The sequence below is a fragment of the Lytechinus pictus genome, chromosome 8 (genome assembly GCF_037042905.1).
Source record: "Lytechinus pictus isolate F3 Inbred chromosome 8, Lp3.0, whole genome shotgun sequence".
Lineage (NCBI taxonomy): Eukaryota > Metazoa > Echinodermata > Echinoidea > Temnopleuroida > Toxopneustidae > Lytechinus > Lytechinus pictus.
In genome coordinates this window covers 14,183,591-14,210,980 of record NC_087252.1, presented here as the reverse complement: position 1 = coordinate 14,210,980, position 27,390 = coordinate 14,183,591, and the positions used below count along the sequence as shown (strand labels likewise).

The window sequence follows — 27,390 nt, the reverse complement described above, 5'->3', positions numbered from 1 at the left end:
TTGTATTTTCCCTGGGCCCTGTTGCAAAAAAGTTTATGTATTGATTTATGTCATGATTTATGTCACGATTTATGTCATACAGCATAAATCATGACATAAACGCATATATTGACATAAATCCGTTGCATAAAGCTTTATGTCATAAATCACGACATAACATCATGACATAAATCCATTTGAATGACATAAATTTATGTCGTGATTAAAATCAAGACATAAACTGCGGCTTTCTGCAATAAGTGACTTAAGGGTAATTTTAGGATTATTTTTTATAATTATGCCCTTTGTAATTTGATGATATTTTGAGTTTTACTTGGAGTTTCGAAATAATTTTTGTGTCATTGGATAGCCTAAGATGTATTCCTTCAATATTAAAAAAAATAATTATCGTAAATATTTCCCTTATTTTTATAAGCAAAGCTAGGCCTAAGCATAAAAGTTATTGTGCTTAATTTTTGAGGATAGGACATTTTCCTTAGAATAATATTATAATTTAATATATCAACGTCACATGTTTTTCAAGCACCACCCCTCCCTCCCGAAATAATGATAATAACTTTGACTTTCAGTCTAAAATCGCCCCTTTTGTGCTTAATTCAGATGTGATTAAACAAGAAATTTGGTACACACATTGGATGACTTCAAGTCCGGTGTTGGCGTTGGTGTTGGAATTGCGATTGCTTCCCCTAGCTCCAAAACCTATTTTGTGTGTTAGAAATCATGTTTCCATGGTAACGGCATATTATATGACAAAAAATTTGTAAAATACTTTCAGTTTTAATTTCTTCATCAATTTTCAACCAATTCTCTTGAAATTTGGTTCACACATTGAGTGAGAGGTAAAGGTGTGAGAGACACATATTTTGTGTGTGTTGGAAGTTGTGTTGCCATGGTTACAACATATTATAAGCCCCAAATTGGTAAAAATATATTGGTTCCAACTACTTGATTAGTTTTCAACCAATTCTCATGAAATTTGGCTCACACATTGGTCTCGAGGTAAAGACAAATACAGGACATTTTTTTTTATGTGTCGGAAATCGTGTTGCCATGGTAACATTATATAATATGTCAATACCTCTGTCACCCATCATTTATATTTTTTCATCTTTGAGCACCTGGCCATTTTCTTTCTATCTCTCTCTCATCAAATGTAATCCCCCACAAAAAATGCTTTATCCTCTTTTCCCCTTTCATTATCATCCTCCCTCCGAGATTGGCAACTATCATTCTCGGAACTTATCTCTCCAATTCTCAATACATCTATCTCTGTTAATGACTCCTTCACATTTATAGTACTTTTTCTTTCCCTTTTCCCATTCTACTTCACCTCCCCCCCCCCCCTCTCTCTCTCTCTCATTATTCCCTATACAGTGTAATCTTTGCATCTCTGGATCTTTCTCACTTTTATATGAAATTTCCTTTTAATTTCTTGCCCTTCCTACTTCAAATCTTCATCTCAATCAATTATTTTCCTAATTTGACAATTTATGGGACAATATTCAGAGTTCATAAAAAAAAACAATCATACAATTTTATACAAAAATTAATTACTATTTTTAGTAGCGAAACAAGTGTGTTCTGAGGAACAAATCATATTTTAACCACACCCCACCCCCTCCCGATTCAATAAAAAAAAAAACAAAGAGATGAAGCAAAAAGAATGACATTTTATGTAAATTTATTACTTTTAAAATAAATTCACACTAAAATTTGTAAAACAATGTAATCTTGTTACCTGTCCCATGTCCTTTAATCATGACTGTATAAATATGATTTAAAGGTCAAATCCACCCCAGAAAATGTTGATTTGAATAAAAAGAGAAAAATCATACTAGCAAAACGCTGAAAATTTCATCAAAATCGGATGTAAAATATGAAAGTTATGACATTTTAAAGGTTTGCTTATTTTTCACAAAACATTGTATGCACAACTCAAACGAGACAGTCGATGATGTCCCTCACTCACTATTTCTTTTGTTTTTCATTGTTTGAACTATACTATACATATTTTTTTTTTTATAGATTTGACAATAAGGAACAACTTGACTGATCCTATAGTATTAAACAATGCTCATTCCACATGTTCAGGGAGGAATTAATCGTTCTTTCACTTGACAATGAGGAGAAAAATTGAATATTCCATATTTCATATTATAAAATACCAAAGAAATAGTGAGTGGATGACGTCATCAGTCACCTCATTTGCATACCCACCAGAATGTGCATATAACTGTTTTGTGAAATTAAGCAAAACTTTAAAATGTCATTACTTTCTTATTTTACATCCGATTTTGATGAAATTTTCAGTGTTATGCTTGTTGGATTTTTCTCTTTTTATTCAAATCAACTTTTTGTTGGGGTGGACTTGTCCTTTAAAGAGGTGCATGGATTCAAATAAAACATATTATTTATATCCTAAATGAATACAATACATGTACCTCAATCAAGTGTACAACTACAAACATGATACATAATAATACATCTTAAAAAACAAGAATAACTAAATCCTATTTTTATGCTTAATAAATATTTTCATTTAAAAGAGACAAATATTTATGTAATATCATGAAGAGGAACTCACAGTGATGTTATTTATTCTTCTTCTCCTTTTCTCCTCTTCCACCCTCCTCTTCTTCATCTTCTTCTTTTCCTCCTCCTTTTTGGTTGTCTTCTTTTCTACTTATAATTCATTTGTATTATTATGACCTATCATCATTAACATTATAATAATTGTATGATAACAATCATAAAAAGATATCCACAATGTCAATATAATGATTATTATCTCTGAAAAAATGAAAATTAGTACTTTTGTTAATTTTCAAATCTTAAAGAGAATACTTCAGGGTACAGCCAGATAGTTCCCTTGCCATGTGCAACCAGGTCCATGACGTCACATCTTCAACAGTCTTGACTCTTGAACAATCTGAAATTATAAGAATAATCAGTGAAAACAACTTTAGCAACTCAACTTTATAATAGTAGAGTGTTCACATACATGTGCATGTATGATGTATCTCTTCAAGATTATGAAAAAGCCTTTTGAGATTGCAATCACAGGCTTAAATAAAAAAATGTATATAATGTAAAATAAAAAATGGGTTAATAGTCTCCGAATATTATTTTTTATACCCTTATATGGTTGTAAGAATATATTTCATTTCAATCAAGTCATTGGAGAAAATGTTCATATGTGGCGAAAAAATACAACACAAAATTGAGGTCAAGGTCATGTTTATGTTATCAACTTGCGACCTCTCCCTTCTACTCCTACCACTATTTTATTCTTAAATGCACTTATATTGTGTTTATGCTTGTAAGCTCACATTGTTAGTCTCTTTGTTGAGATGAATTGTATAAGATGAATTGTAAAAAAGATTCATATTTGAAAATGAATGATATATAACAGTACATCACATTTACAACCGCTCTTAAAAACAATAAAATAAATTAGAATAAATATTACCGTACAGTATACTTGTATTTACAAGTAGAATATTCAATAAACACAACTTTATATAAAAACTCACCTTCATACTAAAAGAGATTTCTTGTTCAATGGCACACAGTGGCAGAGTGTCTGGACTTCCATCTCCTTCCATTTGATATCCCCCCTCTTTATTTCTACCTCTTCTCACCGTTTGTGTGGTTCAACTGTTAGGAAAGTGAATACAAAATTTTTAATAGTAACAGATGAGAATGAATTCATATTTACATTTTGAATAAACAACTGAAGTTCCTTCTTTTAAAAAAAATATTTTAATCATTACAGATTTTGTCAAATATATTTGACAGGGGTGTTGGGACAGTTTCACTGGCTATTTTCAGAACTGTGTAAAAATGAATTCTATCCATGAGTGCATTGAGAATACTAATCAAAGGCAAATAAGGTCTAGTCATTCAACCTTGAAATGGTTTGATGAAAACACTAAGAAGGTTCAAATTTGAACCTTAGGGGTTGGTACAATAAGGAGTGCCAATGAGAGCAATTATGCTCATTTGTGCACCTTTATGGGTGTAGCAGATTTGAACCATGTAATAAAGGTTAAAAGATTTGAACATTTTTAATGTTTAAGTAATACTATTATGCACCTTAAAAGGTAAAATGTTGCCCCTTTTATTGTGCAAACGAACATTTCTGGGTGCAAACAATAATGACAAGGTAAATTTTTGCACCTTTTATCATTTAGGATGCAATATTGCAAGGAGAGTACAAGTGTTTCATTAAGGCTTCAAATTCCTTTTTTTTGTTAGAAAAATGATTTACACACGCAATATATGAATACTTCTAATGAAGATAGGTTTTGATAGGTAAGAAAATTGTAGGCCTTATAATTCTATTATTTATACAAAAATTTGGGATTTTTTAAAATTCAAATTGCCAAGGTTTTTTTTTCTAAAAAAAGCACCCCTTTAATAATTTATCTGAAAAATCCTTTAGAGTAAATAGGTAAAAGAAATAGAATATAGTATAAAAAATTCTTGATAACAGTCACCAAGAGAATTTCAATTACCATGGTTATTTTTATCCACAGATCAGAAACCAAATCTTGTAGTTACCGGTAATGGAAATGCCTTTTCTCCAAGCATATTACTTGTGCATTGGTTTAAAATTAATAGAAAAGGCATTTGATAAGGTTTTTAACCTGTTAAACAAATCAAAGAACTAAAATGTGCACTATATCCTCAGAAGTGTATTAAACTTATCAAACAGGTAGCTTGGCTACAGGCCAGCAGCCAGCTCGCAGAGAATATATTCAAATCAGAAAACACAGAGGATACATACATGTAGATTTTTTTTTTTTTTTTTGACTGCATGTTCAACTCATTGCTTTTGTTAAAAATTGGAAGAGTCTAAAATATAAATCGAAGATGTACATTAATATCTATATTAGATATCAACATACAATGTAGTCATCAGTCTCATCAGACAAGTTTTTTGTGAAATTACATGTCTTTTCAGTTCAGTGTTTAACTTAATTAGTTCAGTGCGTAATTCCTGTTCAGTAGTCTCCAGTCTTTGTTAACACAGAGGGTGTCCCAGGGTTTTCTAGATTATTTTATCACAATACACACCAATCATTGCATTTTTTTTTTTGCTTAACAGAGAGGGACCCCCCCCAACTCGCTCCTAGGGTCTAATACTCTACATGTTATTGTAGTGCACATCTTCCAACTGATGAATCTTGACTAGATCTAGGCCTCTACCCCTGTCATTAGAAAACAATATTAGAGCTAGACTACCCTATTCCATAGCTCTATCATAAACCCAGGGGGCTCCACCACCGTAGCGTATGCAGCAGAGGCCCGCCTTCCAAAGATCTAAGTTAGAACCTACAGTACTAGACTCAATTTGAATTTTAAAGTCAGAGTTAAGAAGCCAGGCTAAAGATTAGACATAGGATGGATCTAAAGTAACATTTGTAGTTCTAGTAGATCCATAGTGTTAGATAATCTATGATAGATAGGCCCTACAAATGATTAGCTTACTAATGATGCAAAGACAGTTTTAATTTTGGGCCCTAGGCCTAGAATATACAAATAAATTACAAGCGATCGCTCGTTCTGCCTGAGCTACATCTATTTCAGATCTCTTGTATTGCTAAACTAGATTGGGTCCCGAATTAGGTCTTGATTTTGATCTATAATAAAAGCATGAATGGAAGGAACCCAAGCCAGACCCGGTCCAGGGGCAGGGCTGCACCACCTCATTCCCTGGCCAGAACCAAGGCCCAAACCGGGGTAGGCCTACATGTAGATCTAGCTCAGTAATACAATGGTAGAGCCAGCTCAGCTAACCAAGACAAATTTAAATTTCTTAGATCTAGATCTAGACCTGGGAGGTCTAGTTACTAGTCTAAGTCTAACTAAGACCCTAGATAGAAAACTAGATCAGAATAGATCTAGGCCTACTGACTACTGCAGATCTAGACTAGAACTTAAAAGGGGCCAAGCTAATATAGCTAATATAGGCTTTGGGCCTGGCTCTGCCTACCTCAGGCGAGGGCTCGTATACTATAGGCTCCAATAGGCAATACACTTCACTACCGCTACCCTCCGCTCCACCTATCTCATTTGTATCTGATACTAGTGGAGCGGACGGTAGCAGTAGTGAAGTACGTACTATCTATAGTGGAGCCTATACACGTACGAACCCTCGCTTGAGGTAGGCCATACCTAGGCTCTACTCTCTAGCCTAATTGTTTGTATCTACTAACATAGGCTCTGTTATAACTTATATAGGTCTGGCCTGGGCTAGGCCCTAACTTATTCTTACTTAGTTTGTCTTAGTAGTAGACTTTACAGAGGGCTAGAAGAAAGTCTAGCCTCTAGGGCCTGGCTCTGACGCGACGGTCAGTGAGTGACAGAGCTGGATAGACTCTAGGCCCTAACTAGAGGGTCTAGACTAGTCTAGTCGATTCTAAAGTTAGGCCTAGACTAGATCTAACTTGTTAATGTTAGAATTAGACTCTAGAAAGACTACCAATATACTGACTAGATTTAGAATTTTCCAGAAAGGGCGGGGGTGCTAAAAAAAAAAACCTTAAAAATCAATGTCCAATAGGCCTATGTCGTGAAGATTTATTAAAACTGTTTTCTGTCGGTGTTCATTCCACGCATTATTCATGTTCATCCGACACAGGAACCTTAAAAACAATGTCCAATGTCGTGAAGATTATTTAAAACTGTTTTCTGACGGTGTTGATTCTATGCATTATTTGTCTGTGTCAGACGCCGGAACCTCCGGCTAGAACTGCCGGCGTTGTACGGCTAAAAGCAGCCGGAGAGTTTACAAGCAATCATTGCATAAAATTGACGGCGATAATAATTAATTTAAAATATCTCTTTATACTTAGAAACTTTAATTTTTAGTCAGAACATGAGATAGATCTATTATCTATGATGTATAACAATGAAAATTTGATACATACCAAAATATGCCTCTATCCCGTCAAAATGGGAAGCCGATGACCCTTTTTCGCAAGAACTTGCTGCGGCTGAAAAATGACAACTTATGCCAAGTTTATGTCAACAGGCTCGTTCATGACTATTCAGTCTATGTAATGATGATTAAATCGCGTCATAAGCTAAAACAATACATAAATATTTTTATGCAACGGAATTTATGTCAACGGCATAAGCTATGCATGATTTTATGTCATGATCGAAATTTATGTCATAATGACATAAATTTTTTTGCAACAGGGCCCTGGTCTCACATCCGGGCATTTGTGGATGCGTATAAGAGATACGCTTCATAAGGATCCGCGCACCAACAATATACGTCATAATAAAGACAACGCTGGATCCGAGCGCTTGCAAGTACGTCATAATGGTAAAGTGCAAAGCCTAGACCGATATTAACATGACACAATAGAACTCTATTTTCAAAAGAAATATCCCCATTATCATGATTTTTGCTCTAGATATCTGATTTGGATGATAATAAAAATATTGACTGGCTCTTCTTTCGGGAAACATCAAATATATTGCCCTTAAATGACCCATATTGCCCTCGTCTATAAAAGACTCGGGCCAATATGATTCTTTTGCTGGCAATATATTTGATGTTCCCCTCAAGGCCAGTCAATATTATATAAATATCAACGTACTTGTATTCCTTTTTAGGAAACATGTTTGATGGCCACTAAAGACAGGTTTTTACTATACGGTAGAAGGCTGACCACCATGACAAGTTTGACTGTATAACAAGTACATGTACACTTGTGGAACATGCATTTATATGAAAAGCAAAATTAATAGATTTTTCCTGCCTTAAACCTCCTGATTTTACATGAAACTTCATGACAAAGTGGTACAATTGAGAGCAACAATATGAAAAACAGAAAGAAAAAAAATACAAAAATGGAGGGAATGATTTTCCTGGTATCGCATTGCAATTTGTTCCACATTTTTGAAAGACTGCTAAAGCATAGTCTTTTATATAGCATATTTCTACATAGGACTGTACATTACTTAGTTGAGAGCTTTGTAAAGCAAAATCATTCCCTGAAATGTCATTTTTATTTCTTTGAATGTTTTGGCCTCTTTCAGTTGAGTAAAAGCATCATATGTGTGTGTGTATGAGAAATATTTTAGAGCACTTAATTTCCTAGATAAACATGAACACATAATACTATCTGATTTTATCACAAAGGTTGTAGTTTATGTATCCCACATGTTAATGGTCTTGTTATAAAGGTTTCATGAATATGTTCACTCATTGACTCTATCTATAAGCCCTGCTTTTTTAATACTTTTTATCCAATAATAGTAATATTGCAGGAAAGTTTGATGGTGTAGGGGGCTTGGTGAGATAGACTTATATTCATTCAGTCTACCCTTTTCTAAATCTTACAGGATACATCCTTCTAAACCAGATATTCCTCCTGATCTGTATAGGGATCATATAGTTGAACAGGTAGTCTATATATAGATATGATTTTAACATCCGATTTCTGAAACCCCAACTATCATAACAACAATTATTGCATTAGCATTGACCTACATTTTAACACTGAGATGTTGCAGCCCAGTTTCTGTACTTCAACTAGTTTCAATATAATTTAAGTTGTGGAATATGATCACAAAATCTTGGAAATGGCACAAATATTTTTGTGTCTTGGGGTATTTTGCAATTTGTATCCACCTGTTATAAATCCAAGCTCGTTTATATCAACTTTTTAATATGATTTTTTTTTTTGAAAATGTTATGTTTAATCTGAAAAGAAATCAAACATTCTTATAATGGGGGAGGGGGGGATCAACAGATGGATGTTTAAAAAATCCCTACAATTCCTCCACCCCCCCCCCCTTCCACCGTCCAGAGAAATATTTGCATGAATAACATGGCATTCTCCTAATTTTATTTCTTTCTTTTCTCTCTCTCTTTCACACACTCCCAATCTGTTCTTTTTCATCAATATTTCTCTTTAGAATTTATTCCCCTTCTCTCCTTTTATATTTTTCGTATTTATTTCTCTCCTCTCTTTCACTCTAGCGTTACTTTCATTAACTCCCTTCCTTCACTTGCTTTTCATTTTTCTGCCTGTCTCTCTAAATATATTTCTTTCTTCCTCAGTATCACTTTCTTTCGTAGCTGCCTTTAATACCTAGAAGATTCACACCACAGAGGTTTATTTCCACAATGTTCTATCCACCCCCCAAAGAGGAAAGACTCCCATCTATGAATCATATGGGGAAATCCATGGTTTAACTTGTTTTTCTCGCTTGCCTTGCATCCTAACTAGCTGTATGCAGTAGAAAATCATGTATCCACTATTTGCACGCTAAAAATATCCCTGTTGACATGACGTTTTGCATGATTTTGTCTGCTTTTATGATTCCACTGTCAAGAAATGAATGAAAATATTTTGATCCAATGCAGGTGGAAGGTAGATGTTAGAATTTAGAGCATGAAGTGATATGATAATCCTATTTCCAGCCCAAAAAGTTATTTCTTGCAGTTATTTCTCAAGAGTTTGAGAGAAGAGAGTGTGAAGATTGATGAGCATCATTTAAGACAGCCCAACAAGTCTAGCTCTTCTCCAAATCAAGTAAAAAAAAAACAAATCAAAATAATATGCAACATTTATATAGCACTTAATAATGTGTTTATTAGCATTGTATACTAATACCCCGGCTTTACCACAGCTACTCTTATCAGGTGCTCGAGAATTCAAGGATTTTCTTTCTACCGGGTACCAATTTGGTATACCTGGGTGGAGAGCGGCAAATGTAGATTCATGCCTTGCCAAAGGATGCGAGTACTGCGGTTGGACCCAGGACATTGGAATATTGTGCCTATAGATGTATACATCTTGACTTCTTGAGCATGATACTTCTTTTTTTAGGGGGGCGAGTTAACTAGTTACCTTGGTATAGAGTTGACTAGACCCACTTTCCGATCTGATAGAGCTAGAGAGTCTCTCCGTGGATGCATCCGTCTCAGAATACTTGCGGAGTCTTTTCCCCCTGACAGAAAAAAAATGGCAAAGATCAATGGAACGAGAAAGGGGAAGGGAATGAGAGAGGGCAGGAGATGGCATAAATGTGTCGAAATACATAATTTTCAGTATTAATTTCTACATATTTCTATTATTAGACAAAAAACCTTTTCGTCGCTATCAATCACTAACAGCATCTTTTAAGTATGAGAAATTGTGACCCCAAACTATTAAATCTAATATTTCAACTAAACGTTACCAGAGAGTGTAAGTGGATATAAGGCAATCGCTCACCTGAATATTTTCATGGAAGAAGAATACTGATACAACAATGATTCTAATCGGAAAATGCAAATTAAAGCTTTCCCACTTCTTAACTTGACATTTTGAATACATACTGTCCTACTCGAAAAAAAATTGACAATTCAATGCAAAACATGACAAATACATACATTTAGTCCTAAAGACTATTTTGATGTAGTTGCACAATGTATTGTATTTAATTCCCATGTATATGTATTAATCAAAATAATATGCTTACACATTTTTTGGTCTGTAAATATGATGAGTCTTCGGACCTACAATATTTATTCATTTTCTCACAATACAAACACTGAATTGAATTTAACTGAAATTGAATACATGAACCAGCATGAGCTACTCTTGAAAGCGAAACTGAAAATACAAATATCTGTCACATGTGAAAGCTTTAGGAGCAAACCAATGTCTATTCATTTGACCATGACCTTAGGAGATCTTAGCCCATGAAACAGCTGGATATGGTTTGATATCTGATACAAGTTCTGCCAGCTTTTGGCAAAGCAGATTCACAGATTTTCACACGAAATTTACTTGGAGAGAAACTTTGGTTGTGGGAAAGATGAGAACTAGAATTGTGATCTGCCAAGCCATTTCAATATCAATATTATTTAGAAACAAAATGTCCACTCCAAATGATTACTTCTCAGAAGCCATCATATCCAAGTTATCACCCAAAACTCTGTACTGTTGGAAGACTGAGTCAGGTTTCTTATCATTTTAGTAATTGCCAAATTAGCAGGATAGGCATTGGTTATTGCCAAATCTTCACCAATTCCCCTTTTATTTTTCTCATTAAAAAACAAGTTTTATGTCAGGGTGAACTTTCCATTTAACCTTTATACAAATATTTTCAGACATTCATGTATCATAATAATCTCATAATTACCTCAATGCTGCAAGTGACGCCACAGAACTGGTTAAAAGAGAAGAAAAGAAGAAAATGAAAAGGTGATAAGTACTTCATCCATACAAGGGGCACTTGGTTGTGTGTGAGTGAGTGTGTGAGCATGTGGGTGTGTGTGTAACAGATGGACACGAGGACATTTTGTGTTTAAAAAAAACATTTTTCACTCATGAAAAGTAGAAAAATCATAATATGACAAATAAACAGAACCTCCATGCTATATGCACCATTGTGGCAGGGGTTACCAAGAAGAAATTGGAGCTCCTAAAAGAAATACGGTAATGACCCATACATCTGGCATAGCACAGCCTGGGGACCGTTTCATGAAAGTTGTAAGCACTGACAAGATGTCTTTCTCTGACAGTTACCATAGTAACAGTCAGAGGCCATAGCTCCTCAGCCAATCAAAAGCAAGGATTTCACTGAAAGAGTCAGCACTGACAATTTAGTCAGTGATGACAACTTTCATGAAACAACCCCCAGGTGTCCTCTGCAACTCAAGCCTGACCAATCTTTACCCCATAATGCAACATTCTGAGGTGTAGTCTTGTAATATAGGCCCACTTGAATGAAAACTCACAAATTCAGTACTCATACATACCATTTTATTTTCAACGTAAAAACAAAAGTAACTTTCACCTCAAAACATTTAAATTTCTCACAATAGGCTAATTTATTCTTTGTATTATTAAGCTAAAAAAGTAGCTTTAAGACTTAAAGGGGAATAAAACCTTTATAACAAGTAGGCTTGGGTCGAAACAGAAAAATCAAAGAATAAGAACAAAGGAAGTTTGAGAAAAATCGGACAAATAATGAGAAAGTTATGAGCATTTCAATATTGCAATCACTAATGCTATGGAGATCCTCCCATTGGCAATGGGACAAGGATGTGTGATGTCACATATGAACAACTTTCCCTTTGATGGACTATGAAATACCCTCAAAATGTCTCTTTTTGCTTTTTCTTATGGTGATACAAACTCTTTGTCCATGATGTATTCTTTAAAAAACTGTATTACATGCCCTCCTATTTTTAGAAAAAAAAATGATCTACTGATAGATGTGATAAAAGAGGCAATTTGAGTGAAATATATACTAAAGTAATGGTGGGAGTTGTTCACAAGTGACATCACACATCTTTGTTGCATTGCCAATTTGAGGATCTCCATAGCATTAGTGATTGCAATATTCAAATGCTCATAACTTTCTCATTATTTGTCCGATTTTTCTCAAACTTTCGTTGATCTGTTTCTTTGACTTTTCTGTTTTCACACAAGCTATCTTGTTTTAAAGGTTTCATTCTTCTTTAACTATTCATAACACAATGAGACCAAACATAGTTTTTGTCAGTTCGCTCCTCAAATTTTTCAAAATTTTCCAGTATAAATCATAGACTATTAAAAATAAAAAAGGCAATAACAGATTATTTCTTGCTATAGTGAATACAATTATACTCCCTGTTACACTATGAACTGAAAGGGATAGTCTGGGCTGAAAATTTTATATCTAAATATTAAATAGAGTAAAATGAACAGAGCAAAATGCTGAAAATTTTGTCAAAATCAGATAACAAATAACGAAGATATTAAATTTGAAAATTTATCAATACTTTGTGAAAATAGTTACATGCACATTGTCATGAATATTCATGAGGTGGGCTGATGATGTCAGTCACATCCTAGTCTGCTGGGCAAAACCTTCACTCGAGTTAAGGGTCTGAATGTGCAGCCTACTCATGCATTGTGTACTGAAGGCCCTCTCGCTACAGCAAGTTTTGTATGTGCTTGTTTTTGCGTGGAGACACACTTGCTGATCAAAGTTTCAATCAGGGTCTGTGCCTGCAGACTAGTCACATCCCCACTTTCCTTTTTCTTATTACATGAAATCATAAATGTTTCATTTTTTTCATACATACAGTATGTAAATGATGTGTCTCCATTATGATGAAATAAGTTGCGGCAATAAATAACTAATTCACTTTATCAGTTGTCATATCCAATTGTTTTAGTTCTTGGTAGAAAATTTGTTGAATAAACCTAATTTAATTTCATATAATAAAATACAAAAGAACAAGTGGGGATATGACATCATCAGCCCACCTAATGAATATTCAATCAAGACATGCCTAGAACTGTTTCACCGGAATAATGCAAATATTTAGAATTCAATAGCTTTGTACTTTGTTATCCGAATTCGATCAAATTTTCAGCATTTTGCTTTGTGAATTTACTGTATTTATTGAGATATAAATATCTCCAGCCTGGACCATCCCTTTGAAAGGCCCAAATTCACAATAAAGGTGACCTTGAATTAAGCTACTCAGGTGAGCTCCATGACAATTCAAAGCAGTTGATATCAAGTATGCCAACAAGCCTTGAACAGAACCAGAAAAGAGCTTGAGACATTTCAACATTGGAAATTTGAATTGCCAAGACTACACGATAAATATAGAATATTGCTTATGCCTAATACAGTAGAACAATATTTATCCATCCAATAACATAATCCCTGAAAGTCTCTGATAGGCATGGCCAAAATGCCCCTTTTTAATAGCATTTTATCACTATTTGGCATATTAAGTAATGATTTGTTCAGAAAATTTCATAAATCAAAAAGTTATTTTTAAAACATGACAGAAAATTATGATTAGTGAAATCTTGCTTCTTGCATTAATAGACATACACACACTGTAGAGAAGATTCTTACATACTAGACAATATTTCAATTAGCAAGCAGAAATTATAATACAAAATTGACTTTCAATTTATATTTTATCTTAAAATAGTATTTGATGTAGATTTAGCAATATTTCTGGAAATATGCATTCAAAAATTCCAGAGAAACATTCTGCCTGTTTTGCAGAAAAAAAAACACTCCCTTTTCTTGAGGGCAGTTTTCACAGGCTACACCTCATCACGAGTTCTGGCTCCGCCCTGCAGAGGAGGGTCCGGTTATGCCCTTGTATTGCCCCTAGCAGCTGTGTGGAAGCTGCCCCGATACGGGATTCGTCTTGGCTCCATGGTACATGCAAGACAGGGTCTGTATAAAGCTATTGATTGATTCATTCAATGTTATGAAGGAAGCTTTAATGTAGACACGGTGATGATGTAAACAGGCATTTGGAAATTCCTTTGCTACATGTCGGTGCGCATGTATGTGTACAATTGTATGATTTCAAAATCTGAAGAGGGAGAAGGGGAATTATCAATCCAAAGTACATGCACATGTATTTGGTAACAGTACCAATTCCTGCAAAGCACATATACCCAACTACATAAACTGTAGGCCAACATCCACCAAATTATCATATTCACTTGCATATAGATTTGGAGGGAGTTACTGGCATTTGATCCCAAAAAGGTTCCATGACCAAAAATAGAAGAAAGAAAAGGATAAGATAAGAAAAACAGTGAAATTGCATCATTTTCTAAATATTATGTTGTATTCTATCATCAAACATACCTGTAGTACAAAAAAGGTGCAAGTTTTAGCTCCCTCACAACTCTTTTTTTTATATTAACTTTAGCCAATATGCCATTTTGGCCCCTTATTTTTTTGTTTTTTTCTTTAGCTCTGCTCACAACGCCACCAATCATAAAAATTGTCTATTGTTATCCCCTTTAAAAAAATTACCTAGAGCTTACGCTCTAAATTTGATACCATGAAAAACATACTTGTACATTTACAAGGCAAAAAAGACAAGGCAACAAAACAAGGAGAAAAAAAGTAAATCTACCTGGACAGAATTGCAGCATATGCATTCTGCCAGTTGCCAGATTTCCTATTAAAGGTGAATTTATTGGCCTGATTTTGGTTATCATATGCCAACATTAGTATCCAAACAGACAGCCACATCAGACATCATCAAAATGTTAATGTCAAGTTCATGTACTTTGCCAACACCGATGATGTGGCAGATCACGCTGTGCTGAATGACTCTGCCTAGAACCTGGACATGGTGAAAAGCTGTGGTATATTTTCAGCATTAACAACAAAATTCCCCTTCATATATCACCTAACAAAATACAAGCAAGAAAACAAACCCCTTTCCAATCTAGCTCACAACAATGATCTCATCAGAGGCTGGATTTGTATTTGTATGCTTTTTTCCAAGAGGAAACAAAGCATCCACTTAAGCTCAAGATGTGTTACTTTATAATTCCCATGCTCAGTCCATTCAAGAAAATATTATCACCCGAGTCGGGTGCAGCAAAATGCAGATTAATTTCTTGCTACAAAGGAAAACATGTCATGAATCAAATAGGCATAAGGCATTCATCAAGCCATTCTTCTTGCTATTTCAGTTTCTTGGCCACTATAGCAAAATTATAGCTTGATTGGTTATCCTTTTTAAGCTTAATTTTTATCTATTAAGCTCTATTGTTGTAAAATCAATCAATGAAATTGGAAAAGTTAGTAACTACAACTTACCCGATATATCTCTGTGAATAGTAGTATCTCCTTTTAACAATTGCACGCTTCTGAACAAATTTTGTAGTAGGTGCCATGTTTATCAAAGATCAGCATCAATAGACAAGGAACACTGATACAGTCATTAGGTCACCAATTGAACATAAGACTTAAAGTAGAGTCCTATACTGTACCATGTGGGATGCTTCTGATCTTGGGCAGCAGAAAAGAGTTCTTCCATGGAATTTTTTTTCACAGTAACATTCACGCTTTAGCCCAATTCAAGCTCAAGTTATTGAAGTTAATGATCCACAAACTGATATCATTGATTGGTAAATGTACACATCAGTGAAGATGAAATAGGATACTATTCATGCTATCCAGAACGTTTGGTCTAGGATCTACTTTAGAACAAAAACAAATTAGTCTTGATAATGGTCCAGGACATTAACAGACCCTGTCCCTGGCAATGATTCGCTTAAAGATGCCCAGGTCAATATTTGAACATTTCAATGTCTGCTCATCATGTTATAGCAGACTGTTCTTATAAGTGCATATTTTTTTCAGGTGAACATCATTGTCTTTAATTGCAAATTCACAAGACACAATCAATTCATTGACTCCCCAATTAATGTTCAATATTGGAACAACATCAGCAACAATGTTCTTTGGTGTTGGACTGTCTAGCGGAGTCAAACCTTGCTTGGTGTAATCATGGACTATAAACAGATCTTGTGTTTCAATAATAATTAGACAATAAATAAGTTCTCAAAATCATGATACTGGTTGAAGAACTGGAATCAGCAATGAAATTGAGGTATCATAAAATACCTTGACCAAAGCATTCTCTTGAAGCTCTCCTTGAATAAAGTCAAAAGTAACTCCATGTATTAATTTCCAGGGGAAACCAATCTTGTAAACTCCTCAACGCAATATCTTGATTGAATAAGAATTCATTTGGCATTGAAAGTCTGTCGTCCATTCTTAGCCTCTCAACACTTGGCTGGAAATCCAAGAAGTCCATAAATAGTGTGATATTCACCTTGATTGATCAGTATCCAGTAGAAAGCAACATGAAAGCTATGACTTTCCTTGGCTCGCATGCAAGAAAAGGGGTTCCCAGAAAATGTGTTATGCAAAAAGAGAGTGAAGACTAAGAAATATGAAATAATTGTCTCTGTCCATCATAATCTCATTGTTCTTCAGTAATCATGGTAATACAGAACTTTGCATATGTTTGAAAATATGTTACTGACACCTCTTAGGCAATTCTAAGGGTTAACTTTTGCTAATAATGCCAGGCTAAGAAGGAAAACGTTTGCACAAGACATAACAAAATAACAGCAATGAATTGAAAGCAGAGTATTTTGTTTTTAAAAAACACTTCACATCTTTTGGGAGTTTTGTTTTGTAATTTTGTCAATCCTTGGTTGGGTCAATATCAGCATTTGTATCCCTGAATAATAGAAAGAAGAAAAACTAATATTGAAGATGTTCAAATATTAAAATGTGCAATCTATAGAGACAAACTGAGGGCAACAAATAATACAAATGCAGATCAGGATGTTAGACAAGAAGAAATATTCCAGATAGAGCTTTGAAATTCAAAACATAGAAAATCACTGATCACTCCAAGAAATGGCGACAGCATTTCACAAAAAATCTCAGCTCAGCTAACGCGATACCTATAGTGAACAATAAGATGCCTTCACCAAGGCAAATGAGCGAAGACTGCTGCTTCGTACCCCGATCTCAAAAGATGCACATTCCATGCCTACAAGGCGTAAAGGATTAGTGAGTCTCCCACACAAAACAGGCAATTTCTCCAGGAACAACTACCCATAATTCCCCCGAAGAGCTGAACAAATCTTCACTATCTCCCAACTGCCTTCTTTGTATCCCTGATCTGACTTAAGAGGCGTATCAAATATTTAATCCAACTCTCTATTTTTCGGTATTTCTTCTAGGTTTTCTATGACTTTGCTAGGAAGCTCATATGACACGTGGGAGTGCAATCACTGACAGACATAAAGCCAGGATGGGGGTTAGGGAGGGGGAGATTCACTGCCAATGGGGGCAAACTCCGCGCCCGCTATCTGTCTCCTACAGATTAGCGATGCTGTAATGAAATACAGGAGATATTTGCCATCAAGTCCCAATTCCTTAATTCGTTCCTGGCACGAATTTGTGAAGCGATTATTTAGATTGGATCTATTAAAGCTTTACGACTGAGGATATTGTTAACAACTCGTTCTGCTGCAACCATTGGCACAGCATGTCAAGAGTCAGGGGCCATTTCCTTCAATGCTATTAATTTCTTTTCCTTTATCTTTTTTTATATTAATTTTGTTTCCATTTCCAACAGGATTGACATTTTGTAGTTGTATTACATACATGTACATCTGTAAGTAGTATTTCATCACTTTACATGCATTTAACAATAAAATTGTTACAAATTAAGAAAAACAATACATACAGAGAAAAAATAGCATCTTGCTAGATATGTTAGCTCCAATTACCAAATGTTTTGTTCATATATGTGATGTACTTTTCCATGTAATTGTACCAGACAGTGAAATTTGGTAATAAATTCAATTCAATTCAATTAAAAAATAACACCCAATTGTCTATAGTGACCACCAAAGGGAAACACAAAATGTGGCCTTTATAGACAGGCGGCTGCTATAGACAGGTTATTAAACACACAATCTGCCTCCATGGGAATCGGTTTTAGTGGTCACTATAGGCAGGTGCCTGCTATAGACAGGTTCTTATACACACAATCTGCCTCCATGGGAATTGGTTTTAGTGGTCACTATAGGCAGGTTCTTATACACACAATCTTCCTTCATGGGAATCAGTATTAGTGGTCACTATAGGCAGATGACCACTACAGACAGGCGGCCACTAATACAGGTTTGATTGTAAACAGAACGAGCAGGGCATACACATGCATTTATAAGCAATATTGTAAAAGTAATGCACTAGAGGTTGTGACAAATATTAAAGTTACTTTGAAAATGATATTTATTACTTGAAAGCATGACTAATACAAGCATTCCAAAGATCCCTGAATTTCGTTTTTATATGGCATTGCTTCACAGAACATGGTCTTTGGTGCAAACATGGATCCTACTAGAACTATCCATGGTGCTAATTAGCAGGTGGTCCACTTTCACTGCACAAGAGTGTATGCCTTTGAAGAACGGATTTATGCATTGGGTCTGTCAACATTACTTCCAAACAGGGAGTTTTGATCCAACTCAATTATGTTCGAGGCAGAATGTTCTTAAAGGAGAATGAAACCCTTGAAACCAGCTGAATCCATATAAAAGAGAAAAATCAAAGAAACATATTGTTGAAAGTTTGAGGAAGATTGAATGAATAATAAGAAAGTTATGAGCATTTGAATATTGAGATCACTAATGCCATGTAGATCCTCCCATTGGCAATGCGACCAAGATCTGTGATGTCACACACGTACAACTCCCTCATTACTTTAGTACTTATTTCACTTATATTCTCACTTTTATAGAGTCTATCACAAGGTGAGGTGTTCTCTTTATGAGGGGACAAGTACAGAGGTTTCACAACATTATATCATTGATGAATCGTTTGTCATATGATTAGAATGAGCAAAAAGAGATGTTTTGGGGTATATTTTCAGTGTCCAAAACTGGACAACTCTCCCCTTTTGGACACTGAAAATGTACCCCAAAACATCTCGTTTTGCTCATTCTAATCATATGACAAACGATTCATCATTGATATAATGTTGTGAAACCTCTGTACTTGTCCTCTCATAAAGAGAACACCTCACCTTGTGATAGACTCTATAAAAGTGAGAATATAAGTGAAATAAGTACTAAAGTAATGAGGGAGTTGTACGTGTGTGACATCACAGATCTTGGTTGCATTGCCAATGGGAGGATCTACATGGCATTAGTGATCTCAATTTTCAAATGCTCATAACTTTCTTATTATTCATTCAATCTTCCTCAAACTTTCAACAATATGTTTCTTTGATTTTTCTCTTTGATATGGATTCAGCTGGTTTCAAGGGTTTCATTCTCCTTTAAATAAAAAAAAATCAGATTATGAGACATAGATGAAGAAATACTAAGATTTTTTTAATGCTCTTTATTCCGTTCATTGTGTTCAATAAGCTATAAAGCATGCTAATGAACCAACTTAATTTTTGCATAATATTTTCAAACCAGTATGTTCAGTAATGCCTGGTTCTAGAAACATCATCTCATTACCATGTTCATGCTTATATTAAGATGTAAACTATTTCTGTTGTCACTGATTTTATATTTTTTCTCAGAAAAAGACATGGAAGTTGGATTTCTTCTTCTTAGGGTGGTGAAACATGTACACAGCAAAAACTGCGGTGTTAACCGGTGTAAATAGAGGACCACACCAGTTATTTTACACCGGTGTTAAATTGACAGTGTTAGTTTAGCACCTAAAGGTGTTATTACAACACCTTTGGTTGTTACATGTACACTCTTTGGTGTTATATTCAATCTCTAGGGTGTAATTTTAACACCAGAGGGTGTGGTCCTCTATTAACTGCCACTGGTGTCAGTTTTAACACCACATTTTTTACAGTGTACACATACATCAAAAGTGGACTGAAGCCAGCGTCAGACGCAGCTCGACTTATGCGCTGGATCGGCTGAGTGCTAAGTCCATCTCCCGGGGGGCCACTTCCATTGATGAGTGGATACCATGCGCGACCATGAGGTCTCAAAAAGCACCCTAGACACGTATTTTCCACATTCTGAAAATGCACCCCTTAACAGGTATTGGCGTGTGAAACCCTACCCTTAAAAAGTATTGGAAACAAAACGATACTATTGGCAAGTATTCCCTGATTTGAACCCCTAAACAAGTACAGCGATATTTATGTCACGGACGTCGGTTGTTGGTTTTACCTTTACCTACATCATTGGGTTTAGTACAGCCCATAGAGATATGGTACAGCCCACTCGCGCAAATTGTACACTAAACACGTAGTGTTGACTCTTGGGGCAAAAAGTACATCCTTTTTAAAACATTTAGTCTTGATTTTTTATACCCTCGCAAATTTGACCCTAAACATGTAGCTTTCCTTTCGAAAATAGATACACTTTTTCCATCATTTTAGTGTTTTTGACACCCTTATTTCGTTAAAGTTATATACCTAACAACCCAATTAAGGACAATAATTTTTTTTTTATAAAAAGGCGGTGACTGGTGCCGCATGAATAGGTGATGTGAAGCCGGCTTATGTGTAGACACACAGTTACAAGCCTCAGACCGTGTGTTACAGGGGAATAATGATCTCGAGGATTCAATTTTGAAAGGGTGAAGGCGGCTTCAAAGCCGGTGTCGGGGCCACCTTCAAACAAGACGTATGTGTATCACGGGCCTTAATTAAACTATACCCCCAGTATAAAAACTTTGCACGAATACTCACCCTGGAGAACTCCATGACATACACCTCTGTCTCTCCATCTCACCAATCTTTTTCAACATTGATCGTTGAGCCATCTTTGTATCCTTTAAAGTCTTTTGATAGTCAAAACATGTTAATAAAGGTCTCCAATTCCAACAGAAAGCTTCAACAACCCTGCATATTCCTCAACACATGCCCATAGCTGTTTTCAGCACTTGAAGAGTGTGTATATATTCCACTATAATATCCAGTACTTAACTTGCTTCAATTTTAGTATTTATCTAATTCAAGCGTTTAAAGTTTCACATTTGAGAAGGCTTCATCATCTCATAGATCAAAAGTTTATGTGTGTGTAGGTTCTCCACGACAATTTCTATTATGATCCGCACCACTTTATCCACTGCCAACATATAACTGACAGCCTCACTTAACTCTATCAAAGTGGCCAGTAAAGTCGATATCAGCGTTCCATGAAAAAACGAGCATAATGCACTCCACACCCTATTCCTTGCACATGAATCACAATGATCTCGCTTGGATCCACAAACTTATTGGCAATGGTGATGCCAAGGTGGTCAAATGATGTCTCTGATCAAATTTTATTATTGTTCATACAGACCCAACCTCTTTACACATTAACCCATTCACTCACGAGACTGCAAATCCCAATAGACATCCAACAGGACACACCCTTCTCCAGTACGCAATGGATTGAATGAAGTCACCAGCGTCAAAAATGGAATACAAGCGACACTGACATCCTTGAACCCTGATACTCAGTTCCTACATCTGATAAAGAGTGAGAACTTTGATCTTGACTTCCTTCGATATGTTTCCAAAATAGACTGAAAGTGTCTGGTGTTTTAAACCCGCTATTCAGCATTTACACTGTAGCATGTAGAGATGATGAAATTCATGGATTCTTAGAATCTTGAATTAGTTTTAGCCAACCAATCCAGTAGGGATGTCAAATAGTCTAATATCCATGATGAGTCCAGAAGTAATTAAGATTGCATTTTACGCTGTGATGCAATAATTGTATTCATAGGTTGTCACTTCAATTACCAAGTATGTGGGGTCCCAATAAGGCATCATCATCATAACCCTACACGTACATGACATGTAGCCAACAGGAGAAATGAATTCATGCTAGACCAGATGTAGGAAATGGTATAACGCTTTTTCTTGGTAATTGTTGAAAAACAAAAAAATAACCTTTTTCCAAATATAGATCCTACAGTAGTCTCAATTAGAATGGTCCTGCTAAATAAAGTGAAAAGAAATCAAGGAAAAAAGAAGACTCAGACAACAATAACACTTTCCTTTGGAACACAAATAATTCAAGGAGAAAAAGGCTTTCCAAAATCATTCCAAATTATCTACACCAAGACTGTACTGCTTTCATACCCGACAATATTTATTCTCCTGTCCACTCAAGCGTCCTTGCTGAATAGTTCATGGTAGTGTCAATAACAGAGTCTCTTACTTGCTTCGTAGCAATGTATGAAGTAAACATCTGCTTGACATTTTAAGAACTCTGTGGCCAAGTTCGTTGTTGAGGAATTGACATATATCCACGTTTATCCCAGTTCCAGACAACATTGCTTTGACTGGTTGATGCATAGTTTGAAACACAATGATTCCTGAATTACTAGGCTACATGGAAAACCTACATTCTTCCTTGTAGCTTCCATGCGAGTGCTCTCAATAGCCTATTGGTAATCAATACCAAAACTAAGTCATCAATTACCATGTCAATATTTGCGCGATATACTACCTCATCAATAACAGTTTCAATGTTAATTGCTGTCATCTCTGAACAAGCATCCTTTGTTATGTGTACAAAGCACATTATGTCAACACCTGGTGATTAATATCTTAATCCTTTGGCTAATTACTATAATGACCTGAGCATTTGCAAGCATGTTTTATTCACTGCCAATGAAGGATATCCACAGGTCGAAGCAGTTGATCTGATGATATGCTCATGGAAGATGGTCCTTGAACGCGCAGCAAATATATTGTACAGGATACTTAATTAACCAGTGGTAGTTCTAAAGCCTATCAGCTGACCACGATAAAAGCCACTGATGTCGAAAGCATCAGAATCCCATGTTTCATTGAAAACAGTGTAATTAAGTGCATCCTCAAATTTAAGAATAACTACAAATGTACCGTTCTCTAACACTCCTCTGGGTGTGCAACAAAACCTAAATACTGCATGCAGGCGAGTCCTGAAGTTGGGAATAAAGTAGGAGAGCTGCGTTTTTTAAAGTCAAACCTTGACAATGCAAATCTTCACGGCAACAGTCGGGCTCTCATGTACATTGAAGCAAAATCATACTGCAGCCATTGTAAAAATGGCAGGGCTGAAATAACCAAAGATCATGTGCACTGGACATATCAACTCTCTGAGAAAAAGCATGAGCGACAATGACGGTGCTCGGTGACATCCAAAGACTAGATTCCCGACGTGATCGAGAGTTTAGGGAAACCATTCTAAACTTATCAAGGCTTCATTGACTCAAACCAGTCCTGATGAAACGAAGCCTTTCAAACCCATCTAAGGTTTCTCTCGAGTCTCCTACACTTTCGCTGACCAAGAAAGAGATCTACAAATCTGAAAAAAAAACTATTCAGGATATGTCTTCATGTACAAGGGAGTTCAAGAGTGATGTCAAACTTATATTAACTTGATTTATCCATCGCCTGCCGGATATCCCTGCCACAAAAATTTCCTCGGCTTGAAACTTAGTCCTAGGAAACGGCATCAAAATACAAACATGTTTGTAGATGAATGAAGGCTGCTTGGCTCAAGAAAGAAGGTCCTTTTCTTTAGAAATCACTTTCAGAACTTGATAAGAGGCACTATTTGTAAATTTATATGAAGAAGATTTTAAAGACTGAAATCCATTATTGATTTTTTTTCTTTATTTTTTTTCAATGTTGCATTTATCCACTATAATCAAATTCCATTATGCAAATTTATAGTAAAAGAAACAAATCAATTTTTGAAATATCAAAATTAAAGTGACAAGTCCATGGCGACACAAAGCATCAGAAAAACTATTTTTTATGTCTTGTTGTTTGCTTTCTTTTTTAAAACAAAACCACTTCTGCTGAATTCCTTTATCAAATAATCAAAGACAATTGTGCACAAGTCAATGTCAATTTGAAATTTAATAAAGGTTCAAGAGGAATCCAAGCAATTTTGTATGTACATGTAGTGAAACCACGGTTTAAAAGTCTTCTTTATATATTTGCTTTTGAAAGTACGAACTTTTGAATGGTACATGTACAGACAATATCAATCAAGACTTTGTAGTTGTACATTATAACCCACTTGAAAACAAATCACTGTCATTGATTAATTAATGCTTAGTCCAAACCAAAGTCGACCATTCTAAAAACAGTATCTCTTCCTATGGATGGCATGGTGTCTGTGAATACATTCAGCATTAAGCAACGGACACTACCGAAGTGACACAATCCACGTTTCCTGGTACTTTAAACAGTCAACAATGCACAAACATGGCTAGTTCTACAAATTGAATAATCTCTAATATCCACAAATACATGCTACGAGGTGGGCTCACTGTGACACTTCAAAACGAGGCTTGTCGAGGGGTAGGAAAGGCAATCACATGTATTCAAAACCACCAGGATATCATTTAATGCGAATATCGCCGATCAGGGGGGATCCCTTGCGGTGGAGGGTACAGACCAAGCCATTCCCGGCATGCGTCCACCCTTTCGGGGTTTGGGAGGGCTGGGTTCAGGAGATCGTCACTATCATGAGTTTACCAGCTCTCTCGATTGGCGATGATTATTTAGTAGTTTATTATTCCAGTCACGAAGGCATGCACAAGGGTATAGAAAGATCTGTCTCATAAGAAAATTATCTGTATAACAAATAACAATTTAAAAGGTACCGGTAATTATAAGGCAAAATAATCAATTTCTTCAATTTGCAAGCAAACAAACATCTTTGCTGTGTCTACAGGCTCAAAGGTACAGGATAAATTTAAATCAATTCTGACTGGAGACATCACCATCATCCAGGATGTTACAAAGTTGAATAGTTTCTTTCCAAAGCTTAGCTACGTGACTGAAAGTATAACTCGCACGTTGTAGTCTGCTTTATCCAATAGCTACACGTACCATCATAGCAGTCTGACAACCAATCAAAATCAAGCCAAGTTGTCAGATCAGGGGCCCGTCTTACAAAGAGTCGCAATTGATCCGATCATTCGCAACTATGGAAAGCCAGCAAAGTCAACATATACAATTCTAGATATAAATGTACTGTATATCCATAAATTCATTGATTTCTTGACAATTTGGTGTGTTCTCATTTGTTTATAAAGGACATTTTGCAAGTTTTCTGTAGAAAAAATTATGACAAGGATGGATTTCCATAGATTGATCAAATCAATCGTAACTCTTTGTAAGATGGGGCCCAGGGGTCCATTGCAGAAAGAGTTGCAATGTGTTTAAACGCAAGTCCAAAAATAAATCGCAAGTCTCAATTGCGCGCTGTTGATTTGTAGAAAATCAAGTTACGCATGATTTTTAGAGTTGCGATTGATTGCAACTCTTTCTGCAACGGGCCCCTGAAAACTTTTCAGACGACAAATGTTGATGAAATGCTCTAAAGACATTGTAATCCCACATGTAGACATTTTTGTCGGCAGAAAGAGTGTGAACATCAACTGAAAACCATCTTTCAGAGTCAACAAAGATGGGATTAGTCTTTAATTTATTTGTAGTTTTCAACTAATATAACAAGGAAATACAGAAAAGAAATGAGCATTTCATGGCTGCAATGTTGTGAAATATGAATTTCTGCAACTTTGGGGGGAAGTTTTTTTTTTGCAGTCAAATGGTTGTCAAAATAGGAAAGGTTTATGCTTGTTAAAAACGGTCGTATGAACCGCGTTTAATGTTTTTACTCGGCCCCTTTGGACTACAGTGCATTTTCCTTTTCAAGTTCTAAACCCAGATTAAAAAAAAACACCTTAAAGTTACTCAGTTCCAAATATTTTCTGATCGGGGAATTGCCCTGATCTACCCCGATCAGAAAATACCCGTGTGAAAGTAAATTATGCGTAATATCCCCCAAAGAAAATACCTGCTTAATAGTAGATAGGCCTACTTGTCAAAATTATGAGAACTTTCGCAGGGATTATTCCAAGATCGCAGGTACATTGGCAGTGTGAAAGCAAATTACAGGAACTTTAATACTTTAAATAACGTAGCGTGTAGCTGGGAGCAGGCGCCGTAGATGGCTGCGGAACTAGTGATTTTAAATCTTGCCTGCTTTAATATCAGACCATACTGCACATGCTAGTAACTTCATGAACTTACCCCGAAAGGTGTCTTCTTTGGGTTGATTTGAATGTGGAAAATAATAATTGGGGTATTTTTCGAGCCTGAACAAGTTCTCTTATTTCAACAGGTACTCTAGTAATTGGTCTGAATACACCTATTGAACGACCAGTTTGCAAGCTAACTTGCCATCCCACTGCTATATTTCTCCTGGGGCCTGTAACACAAAGCTTTATGATCACTGTAGAACATTTTTTTTTTACAATCTTTTGCATTGACTGCAATGTACAATTAATGGTGAAAATCAAGCGTACGGTTAATTGCTAATCTTTGTGTCATGGGACTCTGATTGACCACCAGTTGTGTTTGCATGAGGAGACTATACCTTATGGGACATCAGGATAGGAATAACACTCACATGGAATTTACATTGAACTTGAACCTGAACTTTAAGGTGTGACCATCAGAGTCTAGACAGTATATAGAATATGTTCCTATACTTCAAACAAAATCATCAATATTTAAATGCATTTAATACCACTTTATCAGATTTTTTTGGAGGGGAGGCGGAAATTAATATTTAAGTTTATTGAGGAGTACAGTTGAGCATATCGTAGGCATTCATCTGAACTATCGCATCAGTGAATTTTGGCTTTAAAGAAATGATTTGAGGTTTTTATAGAAAATGAAAACACAAATCCTATTCTGCATAATACTTCATTAAATTTCTAGGCAGCAATTTAATTCAGTTTCTGTTGATATGTGGGGATTTTCAAAATTTTTAGTAACGTGTATAATAGCAAAGCAAACAACAACTGCATGCACTGAATATATGCAAATGCGCGGTCAGTCAATTAAACTGTCGTATCTGCACTGCATTGACTTTGCACGTAAAACAAGAGCACATAGTTACCAATAATGCGTATAGCATTTCCATTTATTTGAATGCAGGATAAAAGAGCATTGTCGATTGAATGCCTTGCTCACGGACATACATGTAGGTGCCGCGACCAGGGATCCAACCCCGGACTTTC

At 35.6% G+C, this 27,390-nt stretch overlaps 2 long non-coding RNA genes across 3 annotated transcripts; both read right to left on the bottom strand.

Moving 5' to 3' along the window:
- Positions 1-1,708: 1,708 nt before the first annotated feature.
- Positions 1,709-7,195, bottom strand: LOC129262830 (uncharacterized). Its single transcript, XR_010294419.1, has 3 exons — positions 6,936-7,195; positions 3,534-3,657; positions 1,709-2,929 (listed from the first exon to the last, which is right to left on the bottom strand). It is a non-coding gene; the product is annotated as an uncharacterized LOC129262830 (long non-coding RNA).
- A 1,691-nt stretch (positions 7,196-8,886) lies between these two features.
- Positions 8,887-23,535, bottom strand: LOC135155067 (uncharacterized). Of its 2 annotated transcripts, none has more exons than XR_010294417.1 (3): positions 21,050-23,535; positions 11,158-11,184; positions 8,887-9,978 (listed from the first exon to the last, which is right to left on the bottom strand). It is a non-coding gene; the product is annotated as an uncharacterized LOC135155067 (long non-coding RNA). The 2 variants fall into 2 exon arrangements; XR_010294418.1 differs by lacking the exon at positions 21,050-23,535 and adding an exon at positions 15,607-17,390 and having other exon boundaries at positions 8,897-9,978.
- Positions 23,536-27,390: the final 3,855 nt, after the last annotated feature.